Source organism: Schistocerca nitens, chromosome 3 (genome assembly GCF_023898315.1).
Source record: "Schistocerca nitens isolate TAMUIC-IGC-003100 chromosome 3, iqSchNite1.1, whole genome shotgun sequence".
Classification (NCBI taxonomy): Eukaryota; Metazoa; Arthropoda; class Insecta; order Orthoptera; family Acrididae; genus Schistocerca; species Schistocerca nitens.
Window position 1 is genome coordinate 893,379,248 of NC_064616.1, and position 27,967 is coordinate 893,407,214.

A 27,967-nucleotide genomic window follows, 5' to 3' on the forward strand; every position below is an offset into this window, starting at 1 on the left:
TTTGTTTTCATCTCATTGTTTACTGCTGCCATTATATATAACACATTATATACAACACAGATACGTCTTATTTCTGTATATTAATCTCTGATGTTAGGGAATAAAAGGCTTAATTTGTGTGCTACATATTGCAATTTGTACAGTAAAAAGAGTGAAGGTCAACACCACAACTGATCAGACTCTGTAGATGATGGTGTATTTTCTTCTCAGTGAACACTGGTGCAGGAATTTATAGCCATTTTCATTTCATTCTGAAGCATTTGAAAAAACTTAGTGTATGTGCCATTTTGGAATAAATTCTGATCAAGCTTCTTTTCTGTAAACCATATTCTGCTTTGGAAGAGCTTTAGAGTGCTTAGTTACATCTCCTTTTCTTTGCATAAATTGGTGAAATTCATTAATTATTGTTCTGTGTGTTCATTATAAACTGTAAATTTTGAGGTAGATGCTATTCTTACAACAACATTTAGGTGCTTTTCGAAGGCAGGTTATAGGTACTGGCATATTTGAAGCTGAGAGAATGGCTTGTGAGTAGTGCTTGTGTAGCTCAGGCATCAAGTTCATTGCCAGTGAAAGAAAGGGTCTAGAGTTGAGACCTGGTCTTTCACAGAGTTTTAATATATCTTTGGCAGTTTCATAGCAGTACACTCTCAGCAGTAGGATGAAGTTCATTCCGCTAACATCTATAAAGTTATTGGAGGGGGAGTTGTGGATGGGACTAAATCTTTGAGGTTTTTGATATTCTTATACATTATACCAACTCTGGAAGTAATATAAAACTTTTTGCATGCCTGGTTTCTACATTGAACTATATTCTTGCGATTCTATCACCCCTCCCCAACCAGTGTGCAATACTTTATTATGACAGCAGTTAACCTACCATTCTTCACATTTAGAATCTTCCTTACAGTTCTATATTTTTCAGATGCACTGCAGTCCCTGTTCAACTGACATTATTTAATTCCATTTTAAGTTGTTCAGTTCATGGTGGGCAGTTTACTTTGAGTTTGGCTGCACTGAAAATTCTCAAATTATATCAACATATAGGTAATGCAACTAATCGTCGTTGGTGTATAACATGAATTTGAGAATTACAGTCATTATCCCTCTTGTAAATCCCTATGTATATGATTGTTCAGTCTTAACTTTGACTTGTGCATTCAGTCTTAACTTTGACTTGTGCAGTTATAAGTAGTCATTTCATACTGTTGCAAATAGGTACTTTTGGTAGCAAAGAATGTGATAAATGGAGGCAGTATAATGTGTGAATATTTCATCCAAACTATTTTGTAATTATTCGCCTATTTATACCAAGTCAAATCCAAAAGGTATGTTGTGATTGATGGCAATTGAGCATTTTACACAGTCACTTAACATTCATAAATAAAATAAAGGGAGGAGATATAAATATAGTAAGGAATGTTGTTGCTGAATGTAAATAGTTTAGGCATAAATGAGACCATTCACTGAATAGAAGAAGCATGGAGTTGTCGAGAGGCACATACAAAAGAGAATGAAGACTTTGCTAGCATTAGAGAAGAAATCCTGTGACGAGCGAGAGCCGAGAAACTGGAGGCGGCTTTGTGGACAGGCTCGAAGAGAAGCAGTAGGTGCACAGACTAGGAATGTGGCCCGGGGGATGGAGGGGGGGGGGGGGGCTGGTGTACAGTCTAGACACAAATATATGGGTATGAGAACCAGAGAGGTGCAGTGCCTGATGATGATGATGATGATGATGATGTTGTGGGTGGGGATGGGGTGACAGTATGATGGAGGCTGGGGGGGGGGGACTTGTTGGGTAGAGGATGTGGTAACAGTGAGTTAGTGGACATTTAGGCCAACAGGAGTGAAGGAAGTGTTGCAAGGATAATTCCCAGTTACATAGTTCAGAAAAGCTGGTGCTGAAGGGAAGGATCCAGATGGCACAAGTTGTAAAGCAGCCATTGACCTCAAGCATGTTATGTTCAGCAGAGTGTTGTTACACTGGATTTTCAGCTTTGTTCTGGGCTACAGTTTGGCAGTGGCTGTATGTTCTGGTGGACAGCTAGGCCAGGGAGGGGTGATTGCCTGACCTGTTACCTTCCCAAATTGCCAATTGGTCCCTCTGTCAGGTGTTCGGGAGGTGTGATTTGAGGTGTGAACAATCACCTAGGGTGGGTGAGCCCCCTCTGAAGGGGGGCCCACAGTTGGAAGGAGCACACCATCAGAGATGCTGGCAATCATGGGGGATTTTCTCGCAGTGAGCCAATCATCTTCACAGTCTAACAGCTATGAAATGTAAACAGAGTGAGGCAAACAATTCAAAGATCCTCCCAGTTGCACCATGGTTCATTGTGGTTTCATGTACTGAAGACAGTCAGTCTTTAACTAGGGTAAATCCGTTTATTATTCAGAGAGGTGTTGATACAATTGCTGGCACTGTGAAATCATGCTCTTGTTTAGCTAATGGCACTTTGCTTTTGGAGACAACTTCTTATTCTCAAGCACGACGACTGCTTACAGCTTCGCTTCTCCACGGCTATCCTGTTCGTGTCAAGTCCCATCACACACTGAATTCTTTGCATGGTGTTATTTACACTAGGCTGCTCTACAGTCTGACCGAGGCAGAAATCCAAACTTATCTCTCTGATCATGGTGTCATTGCAGTCCATTGGGTGATGAAAAAGGTTGATGCATCCTTAGTGCCCACACACACTTTTTTCCTGACATTTGAAAGAGTAGTGCTTCCATCGAAGGTCAGAGCAGGCTATGAAGTTACCACACTCCGACCATACATTCCAAAGCACTGCTACCAGAGTCATTGTTTCAACCACACTCAAATGTCCTGCCAAAACCTGACCAAGAGTGTAACCTGTGGTAGGAATGCTCACAAGGATGATTGTCTCCTCCTCCTGCCCACTGCATCAATTACAATGGCAACCATGCCGCCTCATCTCCCCAATATCCTGTGTATCTCGATGAGCAGGTCATTCAGAAGATGTGGGTGATGGAAAAGGTGCCTTACCCTGTTGCTAACAAGTTGTTGGCTAGTCGGAAACACTGCGTTTTACCATCCGGCACTCACAGTACTCTTGCTCCTTGAAGGACAGGGACACGCAGACATGCGATCTCAAATTCAGCACCGTGGTTGTAAGATCCCCCAGTGTGACGGCAGCATCCCTGTATCCTCCTCCTCCAGCTGTGCAACAAGTCACCAAACTTTCGCCTCATGGAGCGAGGTCACCTGCTACATAACCGTCTGGCTGGAAAGGACAGAAGAAATTCTCCCGCGATGACTTTTTATGTCCCTGCAGCCAACAAACATCTGAATCCTCATCTGCCACCCACAAAGGCTCCAAGAAATCAGAGGCAAACAGTCTTCTCCTTTGATAACTCGGAGATCTTCTTCAATGGTGTCATCAAACTAGACCCTCACTTAGCTGACCTCCGTGTCACTGGTGTGCACAGTTTTTCTGCCTTGGACTCCTCAGACTTTCAGGGATGCAGACTGACAGAGGGAGAATGCCAACGCCTCTGTAGATCTCATGGAGCAGGATCCTCAAGCCTCTGGCTCAGAAGCAGAGTGTCTTCGAAGGCTGGCACCAGGCAGCTGTTGAGGTGACATCCCTTCATTTCTTCCCTCCTCCCCTTTCCATGCTATGACTCACCTCCAATGGAACATTCATGGCCTTAGATTCAAAAAGAGGAAATACAGCTGCTTTTGGAATCACAGCGTCCATTTTTCCTTTGCCTCCAGCAAACAACATTGCATCTTCACAACTGCTTTGCCCCCTTGCATTTCTTTCTGGTCCACATTAACCTTCACCCTAAGGACAGCATTCCACCTCATGGGGGAGTAGTGCTGCCCATTCAGGATGACATTCATACTCAAACCATCACCCTGACTACCCAGCTTCAAGCTGTTGCAGTCTGCATTTTCCCTTTATACCGCATTCCCTTTGGGGTTCTCCCAGAACCTGTTCGAGAGGTGCCCTCTTGACTGACCTTCTCAATCAACATAGCCTCAACTGCCTTAGTACGGGAGCACCCACATTCCTTTCAGAATCCACGCACACCTACTCCCATTTGGACCTCTCCTTCTGCACTGATTATCTTGCCCATCATCTCGAGTGGTCCATTCTCTCTGACATATACTTGAGCAACCATTTCCCATGTACTATCTGTTTGCTGACTACTACCCTGCCTATGTGCACACCTAAATGGCAGCTTTCTAAGGCCAACAGGAGAATTTACTCCTCCCTGATGACCTTAAACATACATTTTCCCAGTTGTGATTTCCAGGTAGACCACTTCACCAATGTTATCCCCCCCTGCGGGCCTGGGGGTTAGAATAGGCCCAAGGTATTCCTACCTGCATAAGATGTGACTAAAAGGAGTCGCACACCTTTCGGGCTTTATGTGATGGTCCCCTGTAGGGTTTGACCTCAATTTTTCAAAATTTTCCCGAAGAGCGAGCCATTTGGGGAAGGGCGCCTTACATGGTGTTTCATATCCATCGTGCATTGGGATCTTTAGGCCACTTTCTGATCGTGGCATTGCAGTCCCGCTCACCCTCCATCTCTTGAGCAAGGACACCTTCCTGAGAGTGTTTTCCTCAACCCACTAGGCAGTGTCGTTTGCTGTGTCGACGAGGACCATGGAAGTCCTTGCACCTCATATCCAGCACGGTAGCCAGTCCGTTGTGGTGGGGCTGCCAGGTACCCTGTTGGTTGTAGCCCCCGACCCCACAGGGATCACAATGCTGATGCCTGCACTGTTAACTGCCCACGTATGCCAAGGAGTAAACGCCCGTCACCCTGGGGCATCGGAACTCCTGGCAATTGCCATTCTGACAGGTGGCCTTTGCTGTGGCTGGGTGGCGCCCATGTGGAGGGCCCCTGGTCAGAGTGGGTGGCATCAGGGTGGATGAGATGCCATGAAGCATAGTATGTCATCTCTTGCTGGTGGTCTGCCACCAGCAGTCTCTAAGTGGGCAGAGATCTAACTTCAATGCTAAGAAACATGACCCCAAATCGTTCCCTCCCTGGCCACACCATGGGAGGAACACCAGGCTAAGGATGGCAGTGAAGCTTATTTGCCCCGGTACCTCATATGTACGAGAGTTGATGGGGAATCTGTCATGTCTGTGAAGCCTCAATTTTTTGTGAAGCATTTGGAGGACAAGTTTGGGGAGGTGGAGGGCTTGTCCAAAATGCACTCTGGGTCAGTCTTGATAAAAACAGTATCCTCTGACCAGTCTCGAGCATTACTTGCTTGTGACAAGTTGGGGCATGTTTCTGATACCATCACGTCCCATAACAGCTTAAACATGTTCCAGGTTATTATATTCCACAGGGACCTTCTTTTGCTGTCTGACGACAAGCTGCACTCCAATTTAGAGCAGCAAGATGTTCATTATGTCCAGCGCGTCCATCGGGGTCCCAGGGATACTCAGGTTGCCACCGGTGCCTTCATCTTGGCCTTCAAGGATGACACATTGCTTATGGTCTACCGCTGTGACATCAAGCCATATATCCCTCCTCCGATGTGGTGCTTTAAGTGCTGGAAGTTTGGCCATATGTCCTCCTGCTGTACTTCCAGCATCACATGTCGAGATTGTGGACATCCATCACATCCCAATACTCCATGTGCCCCACATCCCATCTGTGTCAACTGCAAAGAGCGTCATTGACCTTGCTCGCCAGACTGCAGGATTTTACAGAAAGAGAGGAAAATCATGGAATATAAGATGCTGGACTGACTGACCTACACTGAGGCTAAGAGGAAATTTGAGCACCTACATATTGTGACTATGACCTCCTCTTATGCTGCCACTACGAGAATAGTTGTCACCCCATCAGCTCCTCGCATTCCTGTCGCCTCTCAGAACCCTTGATGATGATGATGCTCCCGCACCACCTACTTCAGGAGCAACACCCCACCTCTCCCCCAACCATCGGGGATATCAGCTCCCATTTCTGAGCTGGAGAAGCGTTAATCTTCTTCGGCTCCTCTCGCTAGGAAGGGGTCCTTTGGGTCACTCACTTTCCAGGTTTCTGCTAGTGGGAAAGATACACCTGCCAGTGGCTGAAGAGCCGAAAAGCAGCTGGTCGTAGGGCTTCACGCTCATCCTCAGTCCTGGAGACTGAATCGGTGAAGCCCTCTCAGCCAGGGAAACCCAAGGAGCAGTGAGAGAAATCCAAAACAAAGATCCCCAAGATCAAGGTAATTGCACTGGCATCCACACCATCGCTACCTACAAGCCTTGCGTCTGCAGATCATGTGGAGATTCTGGCATCCACTGAGGACCTAGATCGCGCCGGACCCTCAGACGCAATGGATATAGACTGCTCAGGCAAAAAGTCAGTGGCAGAAGGTGACCCTGAGACATAAACTGCCTCATTGAATGTTCCATGCCTTCCCAGTCTCACGATGATGTCATCCTCCAGTGGAATTGAGGCAGTTTTTTCCACCAAGTGACTTAGCTACGGCAACTGTTAAGCTTTGCATCTGCTTTCTGCATTGTCTTCCAGGAAACCTGGTTCCTGGCAATGTGGACCTCTGCCCTCCATGTCTATAAGAAATTCTACAGGAACCATAGTGACTATAATCGAGTGTTGAGTGGAGTTTGTGTTTATGTCCTAAACTCAGTCTGTAGTGAAACTGTGCCCTTTCAAACCCCTCTTGCAGCTGTGGCTGTCAGAATAAGGACGACGAAGGAAATAACTGTCTCCAATGTATATCTTCCTCCAGATGGTGCAGTATCCCTGACTGTATTAACTGCACTGACTGACCAGCTCCCAAAACCTTTCTTGCTTTTGGGAGATTTTAATGCCCATAACCGCCCCCTGCGGGTTCGGGGGTTAGAATAGGCCCGCGGTATTCCTGCCTGTCGTAAGAGGCGACTAAAAGGAGTCTCAACTGTTTCGGCTATTAATGTGATGGTCCCCATTGGGGTTTGACCTCCATTTTTCCAAATTCTACAGAAGTACGAGCCTTTTGGGGAAGGACGCCTTACGTGGTGCACCATCAGTCCTCTGTGCCCTAAGACCTTGGCACTTTTTATCGTCTTGGCATCGTAACTGCACCCTCCATCCCTCTTTTTGGGCATACACATCTGATGGTTTGTGTCAGTTATAGCATTAGTGCGTCACCATCTGCACCCACGATACCTCTGGACTTCCGATGGCACCCAAAATCCAGCGCGGTAGCCAGCCCGTTGTGGTGGGGTCGTCATGTACCCTCTAGGTTGTAGCCCCCTGACAACACAGGGATCGTACTTCCGATGCCTGAGCTGACACCTCCCCACGTAAGCCAAGGAGTAGATGCTCATCTCTCTGGGGCATCAGGACTCCCGGCAACGGGCATCCTGCCAGGTGGCCTTTGCTGTGGCTGGGTGGCGCCCGTGGGGAGAGCCCCTGGTCGGAGTGGGTGGCATTGTGGCGGATGCCCCGCAATGAAGTGGGTGAAGTCTCAATCCGGTGGCCGCACGACCACCAACGTCTCTAAGCGCGGTAAGACAGAATTTAATGCTGTGACATATAACCCTAAATCGTTCCCTTCCCTAGCCACGCCATGGGAGGAACGTAGGGCTGCGGACAGACAGGAGCCGTATTCCGCCTTTTGATAAGCCGCCGGCCTGAGCACGGAGACGTTTGAATAAAATGAGGGTCTCCACAGATGGGTGCCGCTTAAGTTGCTGAAGAGCCCGCCGACGTTCTTTAAGGGCGTCAGCGACCTCCGGAGACCACCAAGGCACTGACTTTCGCCGGGGGCACCCTAACGAACGAGGAATGGTACGTTCCACAGCGGAAACAATCGCTGAAGTCAGTGTCTCAACCGCCACATCGATGGTACCGTGGGGGAGAGATTCAACAGTGGCAGCAGAGGAGAACGTTTCCCAGTTTGCCTTGCTAAATGCCCATCTAGGCAAGCGTTCATGGGAGCGACGCTGGGGTAGTGAAAGGAAGATGGGAAAATGGTCACTACCACACAAGTCGTCATGGACTCTCCAGTGGACCGATGGTACAAGCCCTGGGCTGCACAATGACAGATCTATGGCCAAGAACGTGCCATGCGCCACACTGAAATGTGTGGCGGCGCCAGTGTTTAAGAGGCAGAGGTCGAGTTGGGAGAGGAGATTCTCGACAGCTCTGCCTCGGCCAGTAATCTTCGTTCCACCCCACAGGGGATTGTGGGCGTTAAAATCCCCCAGGAGAAGAAAAGGCGTGGGGAGTTGGGTGATAAGTGCAGCCAATTCGGTCAGGACTGTACCACCTGGAGGGAGATAGACACTACAGACGGTTATGTCCTGGGTAGTCCTTATGCGGACAGCCACAGCTTCCAATGACGTGTGAAGGGGCACAGGAGCACTATATACAGAGGTAAGGACATACACGCATGCTCCAGCTGACACACAATTGTAAGTGCTACGGTTGCAGTAATAACCCCTGTATCCACGAAGGACAGGGGTCCGCATTGCCGGGAACCAGGTTTCCTGGAGGACAATGCATAAAGCATGTGTCATGCTTAGAAGCTGGCGTAGCTCAGGTAGATGGCTAAAATAACCGCCACAATTCCACTGGAGGATTGTACAAAGCGTGTCCTGTAGGGGCATGCAGGCACTGAAAAGGCAAATTACTTTGCAGGGTCACATGCTGCCACCGACTGAGTGACGGACGTCGCTACATCCATCGTTTCTGAGGAGACGGCAAGATCCAGGTCATCAGGGGACGCAAAGAGCTTGACCTCATCCTCAGAGGCTGAGCTGACAGGAAGTGGTGGCTCGGGAACCACTGGGTCCTTATGCTTCTTGGAGAGCTTCCTCTTCTCTCTCTTGTCTTTGGTAGGAGGGTTTGCATGCTGGGAGGGATTTCCTGACACATTATCAGGAACAGAGGAAGAGCGTGAAGCCCTTCGACCAGCAGCTGGTGGCTTCTTCAGCCACTGGCTAGTGTCTTGTGAGACACTGGGGAAGTCCTTGGAAGGGACTCCCCCAAGGGATCCCTTCCGAACAAGTGAGGCCGGAGGAGGCTGTTGCGTCTCCGGCCGAGCAGCCGGAGGAGGCTGTTGCGTCTCCGGCCGAGCAGCCAGAGGAGGCTGTTGCTTCTCCGGCTGAGGAGCCGGAGGAGGCTGTTGCCTCTCCGGCCGAGCAGCCGGAGGAGGCTGTTGCCTCTCAGGCTGAGAGGTGGGGATGGATGTCCCCAGCTGGTCGGGGTCCACCGCTCCCAAACCGGGTGTTTTGGGAGCAGCGGAAGAGAGTGTGGCCCCTACCAGCAGTGGGGCAGGCGTAACTGGACTGTTCTGTGGGCCAACTGAGAAGGGAGTCTTTGCAGGAACTGGTGGCGGCAGAGTTGCAGCAGCATAACTTCTCAACATAGATGTGGGGTTGAGCCGTTCTAGCTTCTTCCTTGCCTCTTGGTAGGTTAAACGGTCCAGGGTCTTAATTTCTTGTATCTTCCGCTCTCTTTGGTAGACTGCACAGTCTGGCGAGCAGGGAGAATGATGCTCCCCACAGTTAACACAGGTGGGAGGCGGAGCACATGGAGCATTAGGATGTGAAGGTTGGCCACAATCACGACACGTGGGGCTGGCAGTGCATCTGGAGGACATATGTCCAAACTTCCAGCACTGGAAGCATCGCATAGGGGGCGGGACATAGGGCTTGACATCGCACCGGTAGATCATGACCTTGACCTTCTCAGGCAAGCAGTCACCCTCAAAGGCCAGGATGAAGGCACCGGTAGCGACCCTATTATCGTTGGGCCCCCTAAAGATACGACGGACAAAGTGCACACCTCTTCGTGCCAGGTTCTCCCGTAGCTCGTCATCAGACTGTAGCAGAAGATCTTTATGAAAGATAATCCCCTGGACCAAATTTAAGGACTTATGGGGAGTGACGTGAATGGGGATGTCACCGAGCTTTTCACAGGCTAGTAACGCCCGTGACTGTGCAGATGAAACTGCTTGTATCAAAATAGCCCCGCTCCTCATTTTGGAAAGAGATGCCACTTCCCCAAACCTATCTTCAAGATGGTGAACAAAGAAGAGAGGCTTAGTCCCCAAAAATGAATCCCCATCGGTTCTGCTGCTGGGAGAGGTACGTTTCCACCATTGGCTCCCGTACTTCACCCTCCCAGGTGTGGATGAAGATTCGGCGCATCTTTGGATTGCAGCGCTCTACAGGTGTCCCAGGGCTTACCATCAACGGGGCGCTATCCACCGATGCCGATGCAATCGCCGAGCATTTCGCACAGCACTATGTTCGGGCCTCTGCATCGGGGAATTACCCGCCCGCGTTTCGCGCGCTAAAACGCCGGGAGGAAGGCAAACGGCTTTCTTTCGCTTCTCGTCACCCTGAGGCATATAACGCCCCATTTAGTTTGTGGGAACTCCAAAGCGCCCTGGCACAGTGCCCCGATACAGCCTCTGGGCCAGATGGCGTCCACAATCAGATGCTCAAACACCTGTCCCTGGACTGTCAGCGATGTTTTCTTGCCATCTTCAACCGCATATGGGACGATGGTGTCTTTCCGTCGCAGTGGCGAGAAAGTGCTATCATTCCGGTGCTGAAGCCTGGTACGGACCCGCTTAATGTGGATAGCTATCGGCCCATCAGCTTGACAAATACTCTGTGCAAGCTACTGTAACCTATTGTGAGTCGACAGCTGTGTTGGCTGCTCGAGTCTCGGGATCTTCTGGCTCCGTGCCAGAGCGGCTTCCGTCAGGGCTGTTCCACCGCCGATTCTTTGGTCTTCCTTGAGTCTGCAATCTGCACTGCTTTTTCCAGGCGCCAACACCTCTTCTCCGTCTTTTTCGACCTCTCCAGAGCATATGACACGACGTGGCGGCACCATATTCTTGCCACGTTGCACGGGTTGGGTCTCCGGGGCTCTCTCCCCATTTTTATTCAGAATTTTTTATCTGTTCGGACATTCCGCGTTTTAATTGGCACATCCCATAGTTCACTTCATATCCAGGAGAACGGCGTTCCGCAGGGCTCTGTATTGAGCGTGCCCCTTTTCCTTGTCGCCATTAATGGCCTTGCAGAAGCAGTCGGGTCGTCTGTCTCACCCACGTTATATGCTGACGATTTCTGCATCTTTTTCAGCTCCTCCATCATTAGTGTTGCAGAACATAGGTTGTAGGGAGCCATACGCAAGGTGCAGGCGTGGGCCCTAGCCCATGGGTTTCAATTTTCTCCTGCGAAGACTTGTGTTATGCACTTTTGTCGGCGTCGAACTGTCCATCCCCACCCTGAGCTCTATCTTCAGGATGCCATGCTCAGGGTTGTTGACACTTACCGTTTTCTGGGATTGCTGTTCGATGCCCAGCTTACTTGGCTTCCACATATTCGTCAGCTCAAGCGTCAGTGCTGGCAGCATCTGAATGCCCTCCGCTGCCTCAGCAACACAACTTGGGGTGCAGATCGTACTACGCTGCTGCAGCTCTACAAAGCCCTTGTGCTGTCCCGACTGGATTATGGTAGTGTGGCGTATGGCTCAGCGTCGCCCTCAGCGTTGCAACTGCTGGACCCCGTTCACCACTGAGGGGTTCAACAGGCGACAGGAGCATTCCGCACCAGCCCTGTTAATAGCCTACTTGCTGAGGCTGGTGTTCCTCCACTTCACATTCGGCGTCACCAACTGTTAGCCAACTATGCTGCCCACGTCCGTTGTTTGCCCCGTCACCCGAACTACTGTCTCCTTTTCGCTGATGCGGCAGTCCATTTCCCACACCAGCGGCCGCGATCAGGCCATACAATTGGGGTCCGTGTTAGGTCACTCCTTAGTGACCTCGAGTCTTTGCCTCTTCCATCTGCTTTTCAGGTCCACCCACATACACCACCTTGGTGTATTCGTCGGCCGCAGCTTCTGCTGGCCCTCTCACGATGGCAAAAGGATTCAGTTCCTCCTGCAGTCTTGCGTCGCCAATTTCTTGCTCTCCTCGGCGCATCCCGCGACTCGGAGGCTATCTATACAGATGGCTCGATGGTTGATGGCCGTGTGGGCTACACTTATGCTCATGCGGACTATGTAGACCAGCGCTCCTTGCCGGAAGGCTGCAGTGTTTACACCGCAGAGCTAACAGCCATTTTTCGTGCCCTTGAGCGTATTCGTACCAGCACTGGAGAGACCTTTGTCATTTGCAGTGACTCCCTCAGTAGTCTACAGGCTCTTGACCAGTGCTACCCACGCCATCCCATTGTTGTTGCCGTCCAGGAGTCCGTTCATGCTCTTGAACAACGTGGACGTGCAGTGGTGTTCATATGGACCCCGGGACACGTTGGGATAGCGGGAAACGAACTCGCCGACAAGTTAGCCAAAGAAGCTACTCGAAAACTGACGTTGGAGATCGGCCTCCCAGCAACTGATCTCCGATCGGTGTTGCGCTGTCGGGTCTTTGGGATGTGGGCAGACGAATGGCGCACTCTGTACCCAACAAGCTGCGGTGAGTAAAGGAGACCACGACTGTGTGGGGTTCCTCCATGTGGGCCTCTCGCAGAGATTCTTTTATTCTCTGTAGGCTCCGAATTGGTCACTCTTGGCTGACATATGGTCATCTGTTGCGTCGAGAGGACCCCCCCCCCCCCCCCCCCCCCCTCATTGTCGCTGTGATGCAACCATGACGGTGGCCCATATGTTGGAATGTCCTCTTTTAACTGCTCTCAGGCGAGCTTTTAATCTCCAGGGTGATTTATCATCTCTTTTAGGTGACACTGTCTCTATGGCAGATCGGGTTTTAAGTTTTATTCGCGCAAGCGGCTTTTATAGGTCCATTTAATTTTATTACATCACCCTCTTTTGAGCTGTATCTTTTAATTGTGTTTGTGTTGTAATTCGACTCCACCCTAATCTTTTAGGCTGGAGGTTTTAACGTGTTGCAGAGTGGCTGCCTCATCCTTTTATTTTCGTGATCGGCCAGCCACGATCCTCTGCTGTACAGTTTTAATTCTTTCTGCCTTTCTTCTCTATGTTGTTTTTGTTGCTGTGCTCCGTTTTCCATGTTGCTTTATTATTGACCTTGGGGCTTTTCTTCCCCTGGAATTTTTCTCTTGTGCTTCGAATGACTACGTGATGGTTTCACTGTGCTCTGTGTGTTTATGAAACAAGGGACCGATGACCTTTGCAGTTTGGTCCCTTTAATCTTCAAACCAACCAACCAACCAATGCCCATAACCCCTTGTGGGGTGGCACCGTGCTTACTGGCCGAGGCAGAGATGTCGAACCTTTACATGACGACCTGTGTGGTAGTGACCACTGCCCCGGTGTTGGGCCCACAGACGGCTGTCCAGATGGGCTTCAACAAGATGGACTGGGAAACTTTCACCTCTGCTGTCACAGTTGAATCTCCCCGACATGGGAACATCAATGTGATGGTTGAGCATGTGACTACAATCCTTTCTGGGGCAGAAAATGCGATCCCTCGCTCTTTAGTGTGCCCCTGGTGAAAGGCAGTCCCTTGGTGGTTGCCGGAAGTCTCTGAAGCAATTAAAGAGTGTTGGTGAGCTCTACAGCAGCATAAGTGGCACCCTTACCTGGAGCACATCATAGCCCTTAAACAGCTCCATGCCCACGTTCATCAACTTATCAAATGACGAAAACAGGAATGTTCGAAGAGATACGTCTCTACCATTGGGTGCCATACGTCACCTTCCCAAGTCTGGGCAAAGATCAAATGTGTTTTCAGGTACCAAACCCCACAGGTGTTCCCGGTGTTAACATAATTAGCGTGTTATCTACCGATGCAATCGCGATTGCCGAGCTCTTTGCTAAGCACTATGCTTGAGCCTTTGCATCGGAGTATTACCCCCCAGCCTTTCACACTTTCAAATGGTGGCTGGAAGGGAAAGTCCTCTCGTTCACTACACAGTGAATCCTATAATGCCCCATTTACGGAGTGGGAGCTCCTCAGTGTCCTTGCACATTGCCCCGACACTGCTCCTGGGCCAGATCGGATCCACAGTCAGATGATTAAACATCTCTCATTTGACTACAAGTGACATCTCCTTGTCATCTTCAACAAGATGTGGTGCAGTGGCATCTTTCGATCACAGTGGCAGGAAGCACCATCATTCTGGTCCTCAAACCTTCTAAAAGCCCGCTTGATGTGGATAGCTATCAGCCCATCAGCCTCACCAACGTTCTTTGTAAGCTGCTGGAACGTACGGTGTGTCAACTGTTGGGTTGTGTCCTGGAGTCACGTCGCCTACTGGCTCCATGTCAGGACGGCTTCCGCCAGGGTCCCTCTACCACTGATAATCTAGTGTCCCTCGAGTCTGCCATCCGAACAGCCTTTTCCAAACGCCAACACCTGGTTGCCACCTTTTTTGATTTACGAAAAGCATATGACATGACCTGGCCACATCATATCCTTGTCAAATTATACAAGTGGGGTCTCCAATGGCCACATCATATCCTTGTCAAATTATACAAGTGGGGTCTCCAAGGCCTGCTTCTAATTTTTATCCAAAATTTCCTGTTGCTTTGTACTTCCTGTGTCCAAGTTGGTACCTCCCATAATTCTCCCCACATCCAGGAGAATGGGGTCCTGCAGGGCTCTGTATTGTGTATAACTTTATTTTTAATGGCCATTAACGGTCTAGCAGCAGCTGTAGGGCTGTCCGCCTCACCCTCTCTGTATGCAGACGACTTCTGCATTTCGTACTGCTCCACCAGTACTGGTGTTGCTGAGTGGCGCCTACAGGGAGCCATCCACAAGGCGCCGTCATGGGCTCTAGCCCACAGTTTCCAGTTTTTGGCCGCAAAGTCGTGTGTTATGCACTGCTGTCGGTGTCGTACCATTCATCTGGAACCAGAACTTTACCTTAATGATGATCCACTCATTGTAATCACCATCATTTCATCCCCATCGACGCGCAAGTCGCCGAAGTGCACCCGGCGAATGGTCTACCGGACAGGAGGTCCTAGTCACAGAACATTTATTTAATGGAGACATCGATTTTTAAGACTTGTTTTTGATGCCCGATTGACTTAGCTTTCTCGCCTTCGTCAGCTTAAGTGGAAGTGCTGGCAGCACCTCAGTGCCCTCCACTGCATGAGCGACACCAACTGGGGTGCAGATCGCTCTACGCTGCTGCAGCTCTACAGAGCCCTTGTTCAATTGTGCTTTGACTATGGGAGTCTGGTTTACAGTTCAGTGGCGCCCTCAGCATTGCGTTTACTTGACCCAGTGCCCCACTGTGGCGTTTGCCTAGCGACAGGAACTTCTAGGACGAGTCCGGTGACCAGCGTCCTGGTGGAGGCCGGAGTCCCTCCATTGCAAGTTAGGCATGCACAACGGCTGGCCAGTCACGTTGCACATGTTCATAGTTCTCCTGCACATCTGAATTACCGTCTCCTTTTCCCACTCGCAGTGGTTCATCTCCAACATCGGCATCCCAGGTCAGGGATTCCAATTGCAGTTCGTGTCTGATCCCCTCTTTCCGAACTGGAGTCCTTGCCTTTACCACCTATACTTGAGGTCCATTCACGTACACCTCCATGGTATACACCTAGGCCAAGGCTTCGCCTGGACCTTTCACATGGCCCTAAGAACTCAGTTAACCTTGCGGCTCTCCGCTGCCACTTCCTCTTGATTCTTGAGATGTACCGAAGCCACGAAGTGGTTTACATCGATGGCTCAATGGCTGATGATCACGTCGGCTTCACATATGTCCATGGAGGACATATTGAACAGCCTTCCTTGCCCGATGGCTGAGGTGTTTTTACTGCTGAGCTGGTGGCTATATCTCGTGCTCTTGAGCACATCCATTCAGGCCCTGGGGAGTCGTTTCTTCTGTATACTGACTCCTTGAGCAGCCTGCAAGCTATTGACTAGTGCTACCTTTGCCATCCTTTGGTAGCGACCATCCAGGAGTCCATCTACACCCTGGAATGGTCCAGTCGTTAAGTGGTGTTTGCCTGGCCCCAACTCATGTCGGAATCCCAGGCAATGAACATGCCGACAGGCTGGCCAAACAAGCTACGCGGGAACCACTTATGGAGATCGTGTTCTCTGCAACTGACCTGCGTTCAGTACTATGCTGCAAGGTTTTGCGGCTTTGGGAGACAAAATGGCATAACCTCAACACACACAACATACTGTGTGCCATTAAGGAGACCACTAATGTGTGGCACTTGTGCATGCATGCCTTATGCAGGGACTCTGTGGTTCTCTGCCGGCTCCACATTGGTCACGCTTGGGTGACACACGGCTACCTCCCGCGCCGTGATGACCCACCTCAGTGTCAGTGTGGCGGCCAGCTGACAGTGGCCCATATCATGATGAGCTGTCCTTCTTTGGCTGCCCTGCGATGGACTCTTCAGTTACCAGACTCGTTGCCATTAATTTTAGCTGACAATGCCTCATCAGCTAATTTAGTTTTACATTTTATACATGACGATGGGTTTTATCATTCTGTATAAGTTTTAGCACATGTCCTTTGTCCCTTTGTGGTCTCCACTCAAATGCTTTTAGGGTGGATGTTTTAATGTGTCGCAGAGTGACTGGCTGTTACTTTTTATTCTCGTGGTCGGCCAGCCGCGGTCATCTGTTCTCTTGTTTTTACCCCTTCTACCTGTTTCTTGCTTGCTTCTCTCTGTCGTTTTCTTTTCCTGTTTTGTCCTTAGTGGTGTTGGTTGTCCTGTAATTCTTCTGGTTCTTCCTTTCTCCTGTTATTGTACTGTATGTCTCCTTTATTTTCTTCTTTCCATTATGTAATTATTTTCCGGGAACAAGGGAGCGATGACCTCGCAGTCCCCCCCCCCCCCCCCCGCCCCCCTCCTGCCGACCCCTGTCCCCCCTCTTTTAAACCAAAAACCAACCAACGTTATCCTTACCACTGCAGAACGTTCCTTTCCTTGCACTTCATCTTCACCACACCATGTCCCAGTCACTTGGTTGACCGAGGTGTGCCGCAATGTAATACACACACAGAGATGGGCTCACCTCATTTTTAACTGTCATCCTACAATGACAAACTGCATTTGTTATAAACAGTTGTTTGCACAGTGTGCATTCTTCGGGAGAGCATACAAGGTAGCGGGATTTCATTTATTAGTTCTTTTAGCAGTTCCACTCCCTCTTCTGTCACATGGGCTAACCTCCGACTGGACAATGTTCACATTCAGATGTTGCAAAACCTCTGTCTTGCAGGCAAGCACTTTCTCCTTCGCATGTATAATCACATCTGGGCAGAGGACACATTTGCCAGTTGCTAGTGTGAAGCCAGTGTCATACCCATACCTATGCCTGGTAAGAACAAACTTCTTCCTTCTTAGTCACAACCCTCTTTCTCTCACCAGCTGTGTGTGCAAGGTAATGGAACATACGATTCTTGCCCGGCTAGTATGGTGGCTCGAGTCTCACAATTCACTAATCACTGTACGATATGGATTTTGAGTATGCCGTTCTTCAGTTGACCATCTCGTGATTTTGTCATCCCATGTCATTAATGATTTTCTGCGGAAATACCAGACTGTGGCCATGCTTTTCGATTTACAGAAAGCCTACAACATCTGCTGGAGAACTGGTATCCATCATACACCCAACACATGGGGCTTTCGAGACCAAATGCCTTTCCTTCAGGAGTTTTTAAGTTTGCGATGTATGTGTGGGTTCTACCTTGTCAGACACCTTTATCCTGAAAAACGGCATGCCTCAGGGCTCCGTCCTGAGCAACATCCTCTTTGCTATCACCACTAACCCTATAATGGCCTCTCTCCTGCCGGGCACCTCTGGCTCCCTTTCCGTTGACGATTTTGCCATCTATTGCAGTTCTCCATGGATGTGTCTCATTCAGCGGGATCTTGAGCATTATCTCGATCGTCTTTACTTGTGTAGCATCGACAATGGCTTTCACTTTTTGACTGGCCAAACCGTTTGTATGAATTTCTGACAGTGCAATAGGTTTATTCCACCATCTTTACATCTTGGGCCTGTTGCTCTTCCATCCATTGAAACTATGAAATTCCTGTGGCTCCTGCTCGATACGAAAATTTTTTGATCCTCCCACATGTTTTACCTGGCCACCCACTGTCCCTGGTCCATCATTGTCTTCTGTGTCCTCAGCAGTACTTCCTGGGGAACGGATCGGACCACCCTCCTCCATTTGTATTGGTCCCTTGTCCATTTGAAACTAGACTATGGGTGCTTCATTTATGCATCTGCACACCCATCCATCTTACACCATCTAAATACAATCCACCATCGTGGAATCCATGTGGCCACTGGTGCCTTTTACACTATCCCAGTTGAGAGTCTGTCTGGAATTCTGCTGAAATACCACTGTCATACCACCGTGAATTTCTCCTCAGCAGATACACATGCTGTTTGTCTGCCATGCGTGGCCACCCATCCTGTGCCTCCTCCTTTGATGATTCCTTTGACCACCAGTTTGGGGTGCGACCCTCTTCTCTGTTACCTCCTGGAGAACTTCATGCTGCCTGCCACTTTCCCAGTGATTGTGAACCCTTGACTATCTTGGCTTCGTGCAGCAGCCCGTGTTCACCTTGGACTTCACTCACTTCCTAAGGACACTTATCTAGACTCAGTCTATCACCATAAGCTTCCCAATCTTCGCATGGAACTTTTCAATAGGACATTTGTGTACACTGATGGCTTTTTGCCTGACCATGGTGTCAGGTGTGCCTTCGTCATTGGTGTGAATGTTTTTGGTATCTGCTTCTGGAACACTGCTCAGTGTTTACAGCGGAGCTCTTTGCCCTGTATCGGGCCATGCAGTACTTCCGGCGACACAGGCTTTTAAATTGTGTCATTTGTTTCGACTCTCTCAGTGCCCTTCAGAGTCTGTGTGTGCTGTATGTTGTCCATCCCTTAGTGCAACGGATCCAGGAAAGCTTTTGCTTGCTGATTCTTGATGGAGCCACTGTGGTGTTTATGTGCGTCCCTGGTTATGCCGATCTGACAGACAACGAGACTGCAGATGCTGCTGCCAGGACTGCAGTCGTTGAACCTCGGCCTGCTAGTTCTTCCATTCCCTCAGATGATATCTGTGTTGCCCTCTGTCAGCGGGTGATGCCACTTTGGCATCACCACTGGTCTTCCCTTCATGGGAACAAGCTCTGGGGAGTTAAATCTCTCCCAGTGGCTTGGCCAACCTCCTCTCGGCCCTCTCGCTGTAAGGAGACCATTTTAGTTAGGTTGTGTTTTAGGCCGCGTCTTTTTAGCCATCGCCATTTATTAAGTAGTGATTTCCCATAACTTTGAGCTCCTTGTCCTCAACTGTTGATGGTTCACCATTTTCTGATGGAATGCCCTTTTTCTTTTTTTAAACCACTTACGTTCTCCTTCGTGTTTACCGTCTGGGTTATTGACCATTTTAGCAAACTACATGGGCTGTTGACTACGTTTAATTTTTTGTCTGTCATAACAATAAGGTAAAGGGCATTCAATCTTTAGTTGAGGACCACCTTTGTCTCTATAGAGTATTTTATGGACCTTACTCCAAACATATGTTTTTAGCTGTATTTCCTTCAGTCGATTGGGCTTAACATGTAGTTGTTTTTTGACTTTTTTTTCGTCTTCGTGTTCTGCTGTGCTGTCATGGGGGCATATGACCCTAGTTGTTTTTGCGACATAAAACAAAACAAAACGGAACAAAGTTGACCCCCTCCCCCGGGGCACAACACACTGCTGGGAACAACATGCTCTAGCTCAAAGGGTGCTTCCCAACTTGTGCCATCCAGATCCTTTCCTCCATCACAAGCTTTTGTGAACTATGTGGATGGGAATTAATCTTGCAACATTTTCTTCACTCCTGTAATCCTCCTTGTCTCAGTCTCCACCAACCACAGTCCCCACACCCACTACCCGATAGTTTTCCCTTTTTCTGTCCTCTCAACCCCTCTTAAACCATGTCTTAGTGTTATCATAATCATGTGCCGCACCTCACCAGCTCCAGTACTCATGTGTCACATGCTTAGACTGAGCACCTGCCACCCCTCCTCCCATATTTCTAGAGTGTATACCTGCTGCCTCCCTCCAAGCTGCTAGCTACCTGTCCCCAGCTCCTCTTCCTGCTTTTAATAGTTTCCACAAAGAAACATTGTCTCAAAATATTGTAGAAAACCCAAAGAGATCCTGGCCATATGTAAAGTACACCAGTGGCAATAAACAGTCAATACCGTCACTGCACAATAGCAATGGAAATGTTGCCAATGATAGTGCCCCTAAAGCAGAGTTACTAAATACAGTTTTCCGTAATTCCTTCACGAAAGAAGACGAAGTAAATTTTCCAGAATTCGAAACTGGAACAGCTGTTAGCATGAGTGACATAAAAGTAGATATCTTAAGTGTTGGGAAACAACTCAAATCACTTACGAAAGGCAAGTCTTCCGATCCAGATGTTATACCAATCAGGTTCCTTTCAGAGTGTGCAGACACAATAGCGCCTTTCTTAGCAATCATATACAACCACTCACTTGACAAAAGGTCTGTTCCTAGAGACTGGAAAGTAGCACAGTTCACACCAATATTTCTGAAAAGAAATAGCAATAACCCATTGAATTACAGATCCATATCACTGACCTCAATCTGCAGTAGGATTTTGGAGCATATAGTATACTTGAACATTATGAATCACCTTGAAGAAAATGACTTATTGATACTTAATCAACAGGGATTCAGGAAATATCGTTCTTGTGCAATTCAGCTAGCTCTTTTTTCACATGAAATAATGAGTACTGTCGACAAGGGATCTCAGATCGATTCCCTATTCCTAGATTTCCAGAAGGCTTTTGATACCATTCCTCACAAGCAACTATTAATCAAATTGTGTGCATATGGAGTATCGTCTCAGTTGTTTGACTGGATTCATGATTTCCTGTCAGAGAGGTCACAGTTCGTAATGATAGACGGTAAATCATCGAGTAGAACAGAAGTGATATCTGGCATTCCGCAAGGTAGTGTCATAGGCCCTCTGCTAAATGGTCTAGGTGATAATCTGAGCAGCCCCCTTAGATTGTTTGCATATGACGCTGTAATTTACCGTCTAGTAAAATCATCAGATAATCAATTCCAATTACAAAATGATCTAGAGAGAATTTCTGTATGGTGCAAAAAGTGGCAATTGGCCCTAAACAAAGAAAAGTGCGAGGTCATCCACATGGGTACTAAAAGAAATCCTATAAATTTTGATTACACGATAAATCACACAAATCTAAGGGCTCTCAATTCGACTAAATACCTAGGAATTACAATTACGAGCAACTTAAATTGGAAAGACCACATACATAATATTGTGGGGAAGGCGAAACAAAGACTGCACTTTGTTGGCAGAACACTTAGAAGATGTGACAGACCCACTAAAGAGACAGCCAACATTACACTTGTCCGTCCTCTGCTGGAATATTACTGCACAGTATGGGATCCTTACCAGATACAATTGACGGAGGACATCGAAAAAGTGCAAAGAAGGGCAGCTCATTTCATGTTATCGTGCAATAGGGGTGAGAGTGTCACTGATATGATACGCAAGTTGGGGTGGCAGTCACTGAAACAAAGGCGGGTTTCTTTGCAGTGAGATCCATTTATGAAATTTCAATCACCAACTTTCTCGTCCAAATGCGAGAAAATATTTTGTTGACTCCCACCTATGGAGGGAGAAATGATCATCATAATAAAATAAGAGAAATCAAGAGCTCGAATGGAAAGAATTAAGTGTTCCTTTTTCCCACGCACCATTCAAGAGTGGAATGGTAGAGAAGTAGTGTGAACATGGTCCGATGAACCCTCTGCCAGGCACTTAAGTGTGAATTTCAGAGTAACCATGTAGATGTAGATGTAGATGTTCCCATCTTTCTCTCCCACTACCCACCCAACCCAACACAACACAACCCCCACTTCAGTCCACCTGCTGATCTGCCGTCTTGTCATTATGTGTTCAACCAGCAGAATGCAAGATGTGTGACAAAAATAAACACTGTGAGCAATCAGGCAACACTTTGCTGCTCTGCTTGTGTAGACCGGTGTGTTCATCTCATCCAAATGTCCACTCTGGGTTTCAGCTCCATACAGCCATATTGTGATTTTTGAGAGCACCATTAGTGAAGTTGAGGTTTTGTTGTGTGTCACAAAAGTGGAAGAGTGGCAATTGTAGAGCAAAAACATGCAATCAAGTTTTGTGTTGGAGTTGGGGAATCCACAAATGTCAGCTTTGAAAATGTTACTTAAAATCCGTCTTGATTGCAAATTTCTTTTTTTTTTTTTTTTTTTTTTTAATTCATATGACCGGTTTCAGTTCATTCAGAACCATCTTCAGATCTGATATTTCAGTTACAGGAGTAATCCGTCCAAATCCAGCAACTTTTTTTTTTGTGACGTTGCATGTGAAAGTTGCTGGATTTGGACGGGTTACTCCTGTAACTGAAATATCAGATCTGAAGATGGTTCTGAATGAACTGAAACCGGTCATATGAATTTTAAAAAAAAAAAAAAAAAATTGCAATCAAGACGGATTTTAAGTAACATTATAAAATCACTGATTGCTGTTATCCCATAAGACATTATGTCTATTTTTGCACAGCTTTGAATAGTTGAAACAGGCCTATGGGGAACATTCCTTATCAAGAGCACAAGTTTTTTGCTGGCACAAATCATTATTGGAAGACCGAGAATGAATTGAAGATGAACCTCGCTAAGGGAGACCTTAAACTTCAAAAACCAATGAAAACATCGAATGTGTGCATGCTCTTGTGAAATCAGACCATGCTTAACAATAAGAGGGATAGGTGACCTGTTGAATTTAAACACTTTCACCATACATTAAATTTTGAAATTTTGACCAAAGATTTGCACATGATGTTTGCTCCTGTAATTCCCCATGCCTCAATCTTTGCTAACCACAGTCCCCACACCCACTACCCAACAGTTTTCCATTACTCTGTCCTGTCAACCCCTCCCAAATAATGCCTGTGTGTTATCAGCTTGCATCAAAATGCTGCAATAACCTCGCAACCAAGAGGAGGACAGTCAAAGAAATCTAAGCATTTATCTTTTTGAGAGAATTGCCAACGACCACGAATTGTTCAGTCATGTGATCACTGGTGATGAATCCTGGATTTATGAGTACGATCCTGAGACAAAGTGACCAAGCGAGGAGTGACACACTGAGACATCTCCATGACCGAAAAAAGCTCAGATGAACAAATCAAAGACAAAAAAAATGTCGATTCTCTTCTTTGACAGAAGGGATATTGTGTGTACAGAATTTATTCCTGCAGGATATTGTCAACCAAGTGTTTTACAAATATGTCCTTGAAAGGCTCAGGAAAAGGGTGAATTGAGTGAGACCGGACATTGCAGACAAGTGAATGCTGCATCATGACAATGCCCCATGTCGCATGGCCACTTCCATCATGGAATTTTTTACCTCAAAAGGCATTCCTGTTATTCCCCAGCCTCCCTATTCACCTGATCTGTGTCCTTGTGACATTTCTTTTCCTGAAATTTAAAAATGAAAAAGACATCAGTTTGGAACTCTGGAGAACATTCTAAAGAATGTGACCAACATGTTAAAAGCCCACAGAAGCTTTTCAGCACTGCTACCAAAACTGTGAACAACATCTCTGCCAAGGGGATCTGCTTTCAAGCGGATGATATTGTTGTCTGGAGGGAAAAAAAAAAGTCTTTAGTAGATACAAAAATCAGCCCCTTAGTTTTCTCACAGACCTCGTAGAAGTGCACTGTGTGTGTGTTTTCTTTGGTCTTCCTTCAGTTGTTACCATTTCCATTTCCTTGTGTATGTTTTTTTTTCCCCCCGCAAATCTGTCTTGACTTCTTGGATCCAGATTATAGTGGAGTTCTTTTCTAATATCTACTAATAAGGCTCCCAACACTGGGGAAATTATCTGGAATTGACTGTGCCATTGGAATGATGCTACCATCAAACCACATCTATTATCTTGACCTAATGTTAGAAGTCTTTCAAATGTTCCATTGGATTTATGCTACAGTCAAACATAGACGCAGGTAATGATTTGAAAATAAAGTCAAATGTTTGAAACAAGTCACCATTAAAAACTGGATGCAACTGTGGCGGAAACCTTAATAAATAAACAGAGTTGCTGTTCCTGTCTGCCAGTGCAATGTTGCAACTGCATAAATAATAAATTCTCTAGACTCAGTTGCACTAGTAGTTTGTATGTGATTTCCTGTACCGATGCACTGCATATTCCCAGAACCTTTCCGGCAAATATATGCCTTCCATTTGCCTTCCAGTAAACTGATCTACGTTTTTGTCCCATCTCATACCAGTTCTTAATATTTCCCCACAAGTATTTAATAAGTGTGACATGCTGCATTTTTGAAATGCAGTGTGTACCAGATATTGATTAGTTAACCAAAGTTATCATTTTCATAGTGAGATTGTGACAAATGTCTTTCTTTACACGTGATGATGTGATAGGTATTGTGAGGTTCTCCACATATTATCATTTTCAGCTGGTGATTGTGATATTCGTTGTTTCAGCTTTATTTGGTGATGTAGTCCGTAAGCTGCCACCATTGTGTACAGGTGGAGCAGTTGTAAATTGGCTTCCTTCCACTCATTGTTTGTCGTTGGTGGAGTGTTGAGGAGTCCTTTATCTGTATCTGCTGCTTTTTCTTGCCTGTCTTCCGGGAGTCTGGTGCTGTCATAAGGTCTTCAATAAAGATGCTATGTCTGCCAAGATGTTGGTTATTCTGTTTTGAGTGTATTTTGAGATGCATAGAATTCTTTTCATGCAGCTGGCCGGTGTGGCTGAGTGATTCTAGACGCTTCAGTCTGGAACCACGCGACCGCTACGGTCGCAGGTTCGAATCCTGCCTCGGGCATGGATGTGTGTGATGTCCTTAGGTTAGTTTTGTTTAAGTAGTTCTAAGTTCTAGGGAACTGATGGCCTCAGATGTTGAGTCCCATAATGCTCAGAGCCATTTGAACCATTTTCTTTTCATGCATGCTTAATGCCTGTATTCATTTGAAATTTGAATATGTGAGGTATCATCACATTAGTTGTATGCTGTATGATGCAGTCATCACAACCTTTATGTTGAACAGTCTCAGGGCTGTTCTTACAGATAGTAGACACAGTTTCCTTAGCTCAGTACTTGCTTTCATCTCTCTTACTATTCTGTCTTCATAGTACTTAGAAAAGGTTTTGCCTGTCACCTGCAGTGTAATTCCTAGGCATTTGTAGCTTTTGACTATTTCCAGTTCTTGTTCCCCATAGATGAATTTGCTGTTGTTTACTAGGGTTCTACCCTTTTTAAATTTCATTGCTTTTGTCTTTTTCCTTATTTATAACCAGGTTATTTTTCTGGGACCATTCTTCTGGTATGTTAATGGCTTCCTTCAAGTACATGCTTCTCACTGATAGTTGGGCCATATTTGTGGCATACAACTGTATTGTCACTTTTTCTGATTATATCCTTTGGACCACATTATGATTAAATACATTGAATATAATAGATAAAATAAAAATAGACTTAAAAGTTCTCCCTGCAGTACTCCATTTATTTTCTGCATTTATTGGGACTGTGTCTTACAATCATTAATTCTGATTGTGTTTTCTTGGAGGATCTGGATTTCTGCACCTAGTATTGGATATAGTTTTTCCAATACTGTACTCCTGTTTAGCCTGTTGAAAGCTTGTTTATAGTCAACAAAGTATGCATGACCTTTAAGTCTGGACATGGCTTCGCTTATGAATTGGACAATGTGTCACACTGTTTCCATGGTTGGCCGTCTGCAAATGATGCCATGCTGTTCCCAGGATATTACTTCATTATGTTGTAATGGAACTTCTTAAGTACAATGTTTGTCATTACCTTGAGTGGCACACATTTGAAGGTGATCCCTCTGTAGGAATCTGGTGAATTCTGCAATTCTTTTCCTTTGTAGATCACTTTAACTGTTATGGGGGTGTCCATGGTTTTTAGGCAATTGTTAAATATTGCTGTCTAGGGTTTCATTGTGTGTAACATTGCTCCTTTCATTAGCCCATACAGGATATTATCTTTGCTGGCTGCTTTACAGGGTACGCTTCTTTCAGTTGCTTGCCGGACTTCAGCTTCTGTTATTCTTTCATTTTCAGTTAACATGGCGCCATACTTCTGGAGTAGTTTATGGAATATTTTTTTTTTCCCCATACTGTTGGGGTTGTGTTTGTCCTCTGTGGTTCCAGGTCTTTGCTGCTTCTTCCTGCTCTAATTCTTCGTCCTTCATCAGGGAGTAATGTTATTTCTTTTCTTTCAGGGGTTAGTTATACCTTGTTGTATGCATCTAGCTGCATCTCAGATTTTCATTGTTTCATTTGTCTTTTGCAGCTCATGCAGTTCTTCCAGGATTCTGTGTTTTCTTATATAGCATTCACTGTCAAACCAAGATTTGCTTTCCCTCTTTGTCGACTGAGGGGATACTGATTGCATCAACAATTCAGTTATATGGCATGATGGTTTTTCTTGGAGTCCATCACTGTTCATTTTATGTCTCTCTTTGTTTATCTGCGCTCGGTATGTTATCCAGTAATCTTGCAAGCAGATACAATGGGTTGTGTTATAGGCATAATTTTCCATTTACCCGCACTTAAAGAGAGCTGTCATTCATTACAACAAGTGTAAAGTTTGCCCAGATCTTTCTGCATTTCCTTACAGTCATCCAATGACAATACCTTCCTTAAGATAACAGCATCATCATTGAACAGTCTAATTGTATTGATAACCCTGTGTAATAAATCATTAATGTGTATTGTAAACGTTAGCAGTCCTACTATACTATCATGAGGCTTGCCAGATGTTATTTTCTTTTCTGTTGAAAGTTACTCTCCAGTATAGCATATTCAGATTCAAATCCTTTATTATTCCTCTGGCATAAATAGATACAATAGACAGTCAGTATACAGAAGACTTTTATTGTATGTATTTTATGTTAACCGGGGACCTAGAAACGACGGAGAGGCTCCGTCCCCGCCGCAGCCGCAGTGGTCCACAACCCCACAACTACTACCGCAGTCCACTTCACCTCTCCGCCGCCCCACACCGAACCCAGGGTTATTGTGCAGTTCGGCCCCCGGTGGACCCCCCAGGGAACGTCTCACACCAGACGAGTGTAACCCCTATGTTTGCGTGGTAGAGTAATGGTGGTGTACGCGTACGTGGAGAACTTGTTTGCGCAGCAATTGCCGACATAGTGTAACTGTGGCGGAATAAGGGGAACCATCCCGCATTCACGGAGGCAGATGGAAAACCGCCTAAAAACCATCCACAGACTGGCCGGTTCACTGGACCTCGACACAAATCCGCCGGGCGGATTCGTGCCGGGGACCAGGCGCTCCTTCCTGTCTGGAAAGTCATGCGTTAGACCACACGGCCAACCGGGCGGGCGATACAGTAGACTTAGTATCCATAACTTCCATTGCTAATATTTATTAATATGAAATTTTATATAATACGTTATTAAACATTCATACTCTCATTTGGTGTATGAAGCAATTTTTCTAATGGGTACAATGGATTTCTTAATAAGAAACTGTGCAGATTTTCCTTAAATAGTTTGATAGGAAGACTTCCTGTTTAATTTGGAAATTTATTAAAACTGTTATGACTAGTTTAAGTTTGATACAAATCTGTTGTGTGGTAAGACTAGAACTGTACAGGTCCTAATATTATATTCACTTCTGTGATTTGCTACAAATATTATAGGAAAGTTATGAAAGAGAATAAATAGTATAGGAGTAAAGGACACCACTCACTGAATAGTAGCAGCATTGAGTTATGGGCAGGTACTCAGAAAAGAATGAAAACTTGATAACTTTTGGACAAATCGTTTAATGAGCTGTGGGGCTGTGTCAGGTGGGGTGGATAGAGGGAGAAAGAGGCGAGAAGCAGGAGGGGGGTTTGGGAAGGGGTAGCTGCTGGATTGGGGGGAGGCAGCCAATGTACAGTACAGGAATGCGAGATGGTGAGGCAGCATCTGTATGGGATAGGAATG

General features: G+C 46.6%; 1 protein-coding gene across 3 annotated transcripts in view; it reads left to right on the forward strand.

Moving 5' to 3' along the window:
• LOC126248951 (transcriptional activator protein Pur-beta) overlaps positions 1-27,967 on the forward strand; it is a 371,465-nt gene that overhangs the window by 269,833 nt on the left and 73,665 nt on the right. The gene's annotated exons all lie outside the window — the stretch shown is intronic.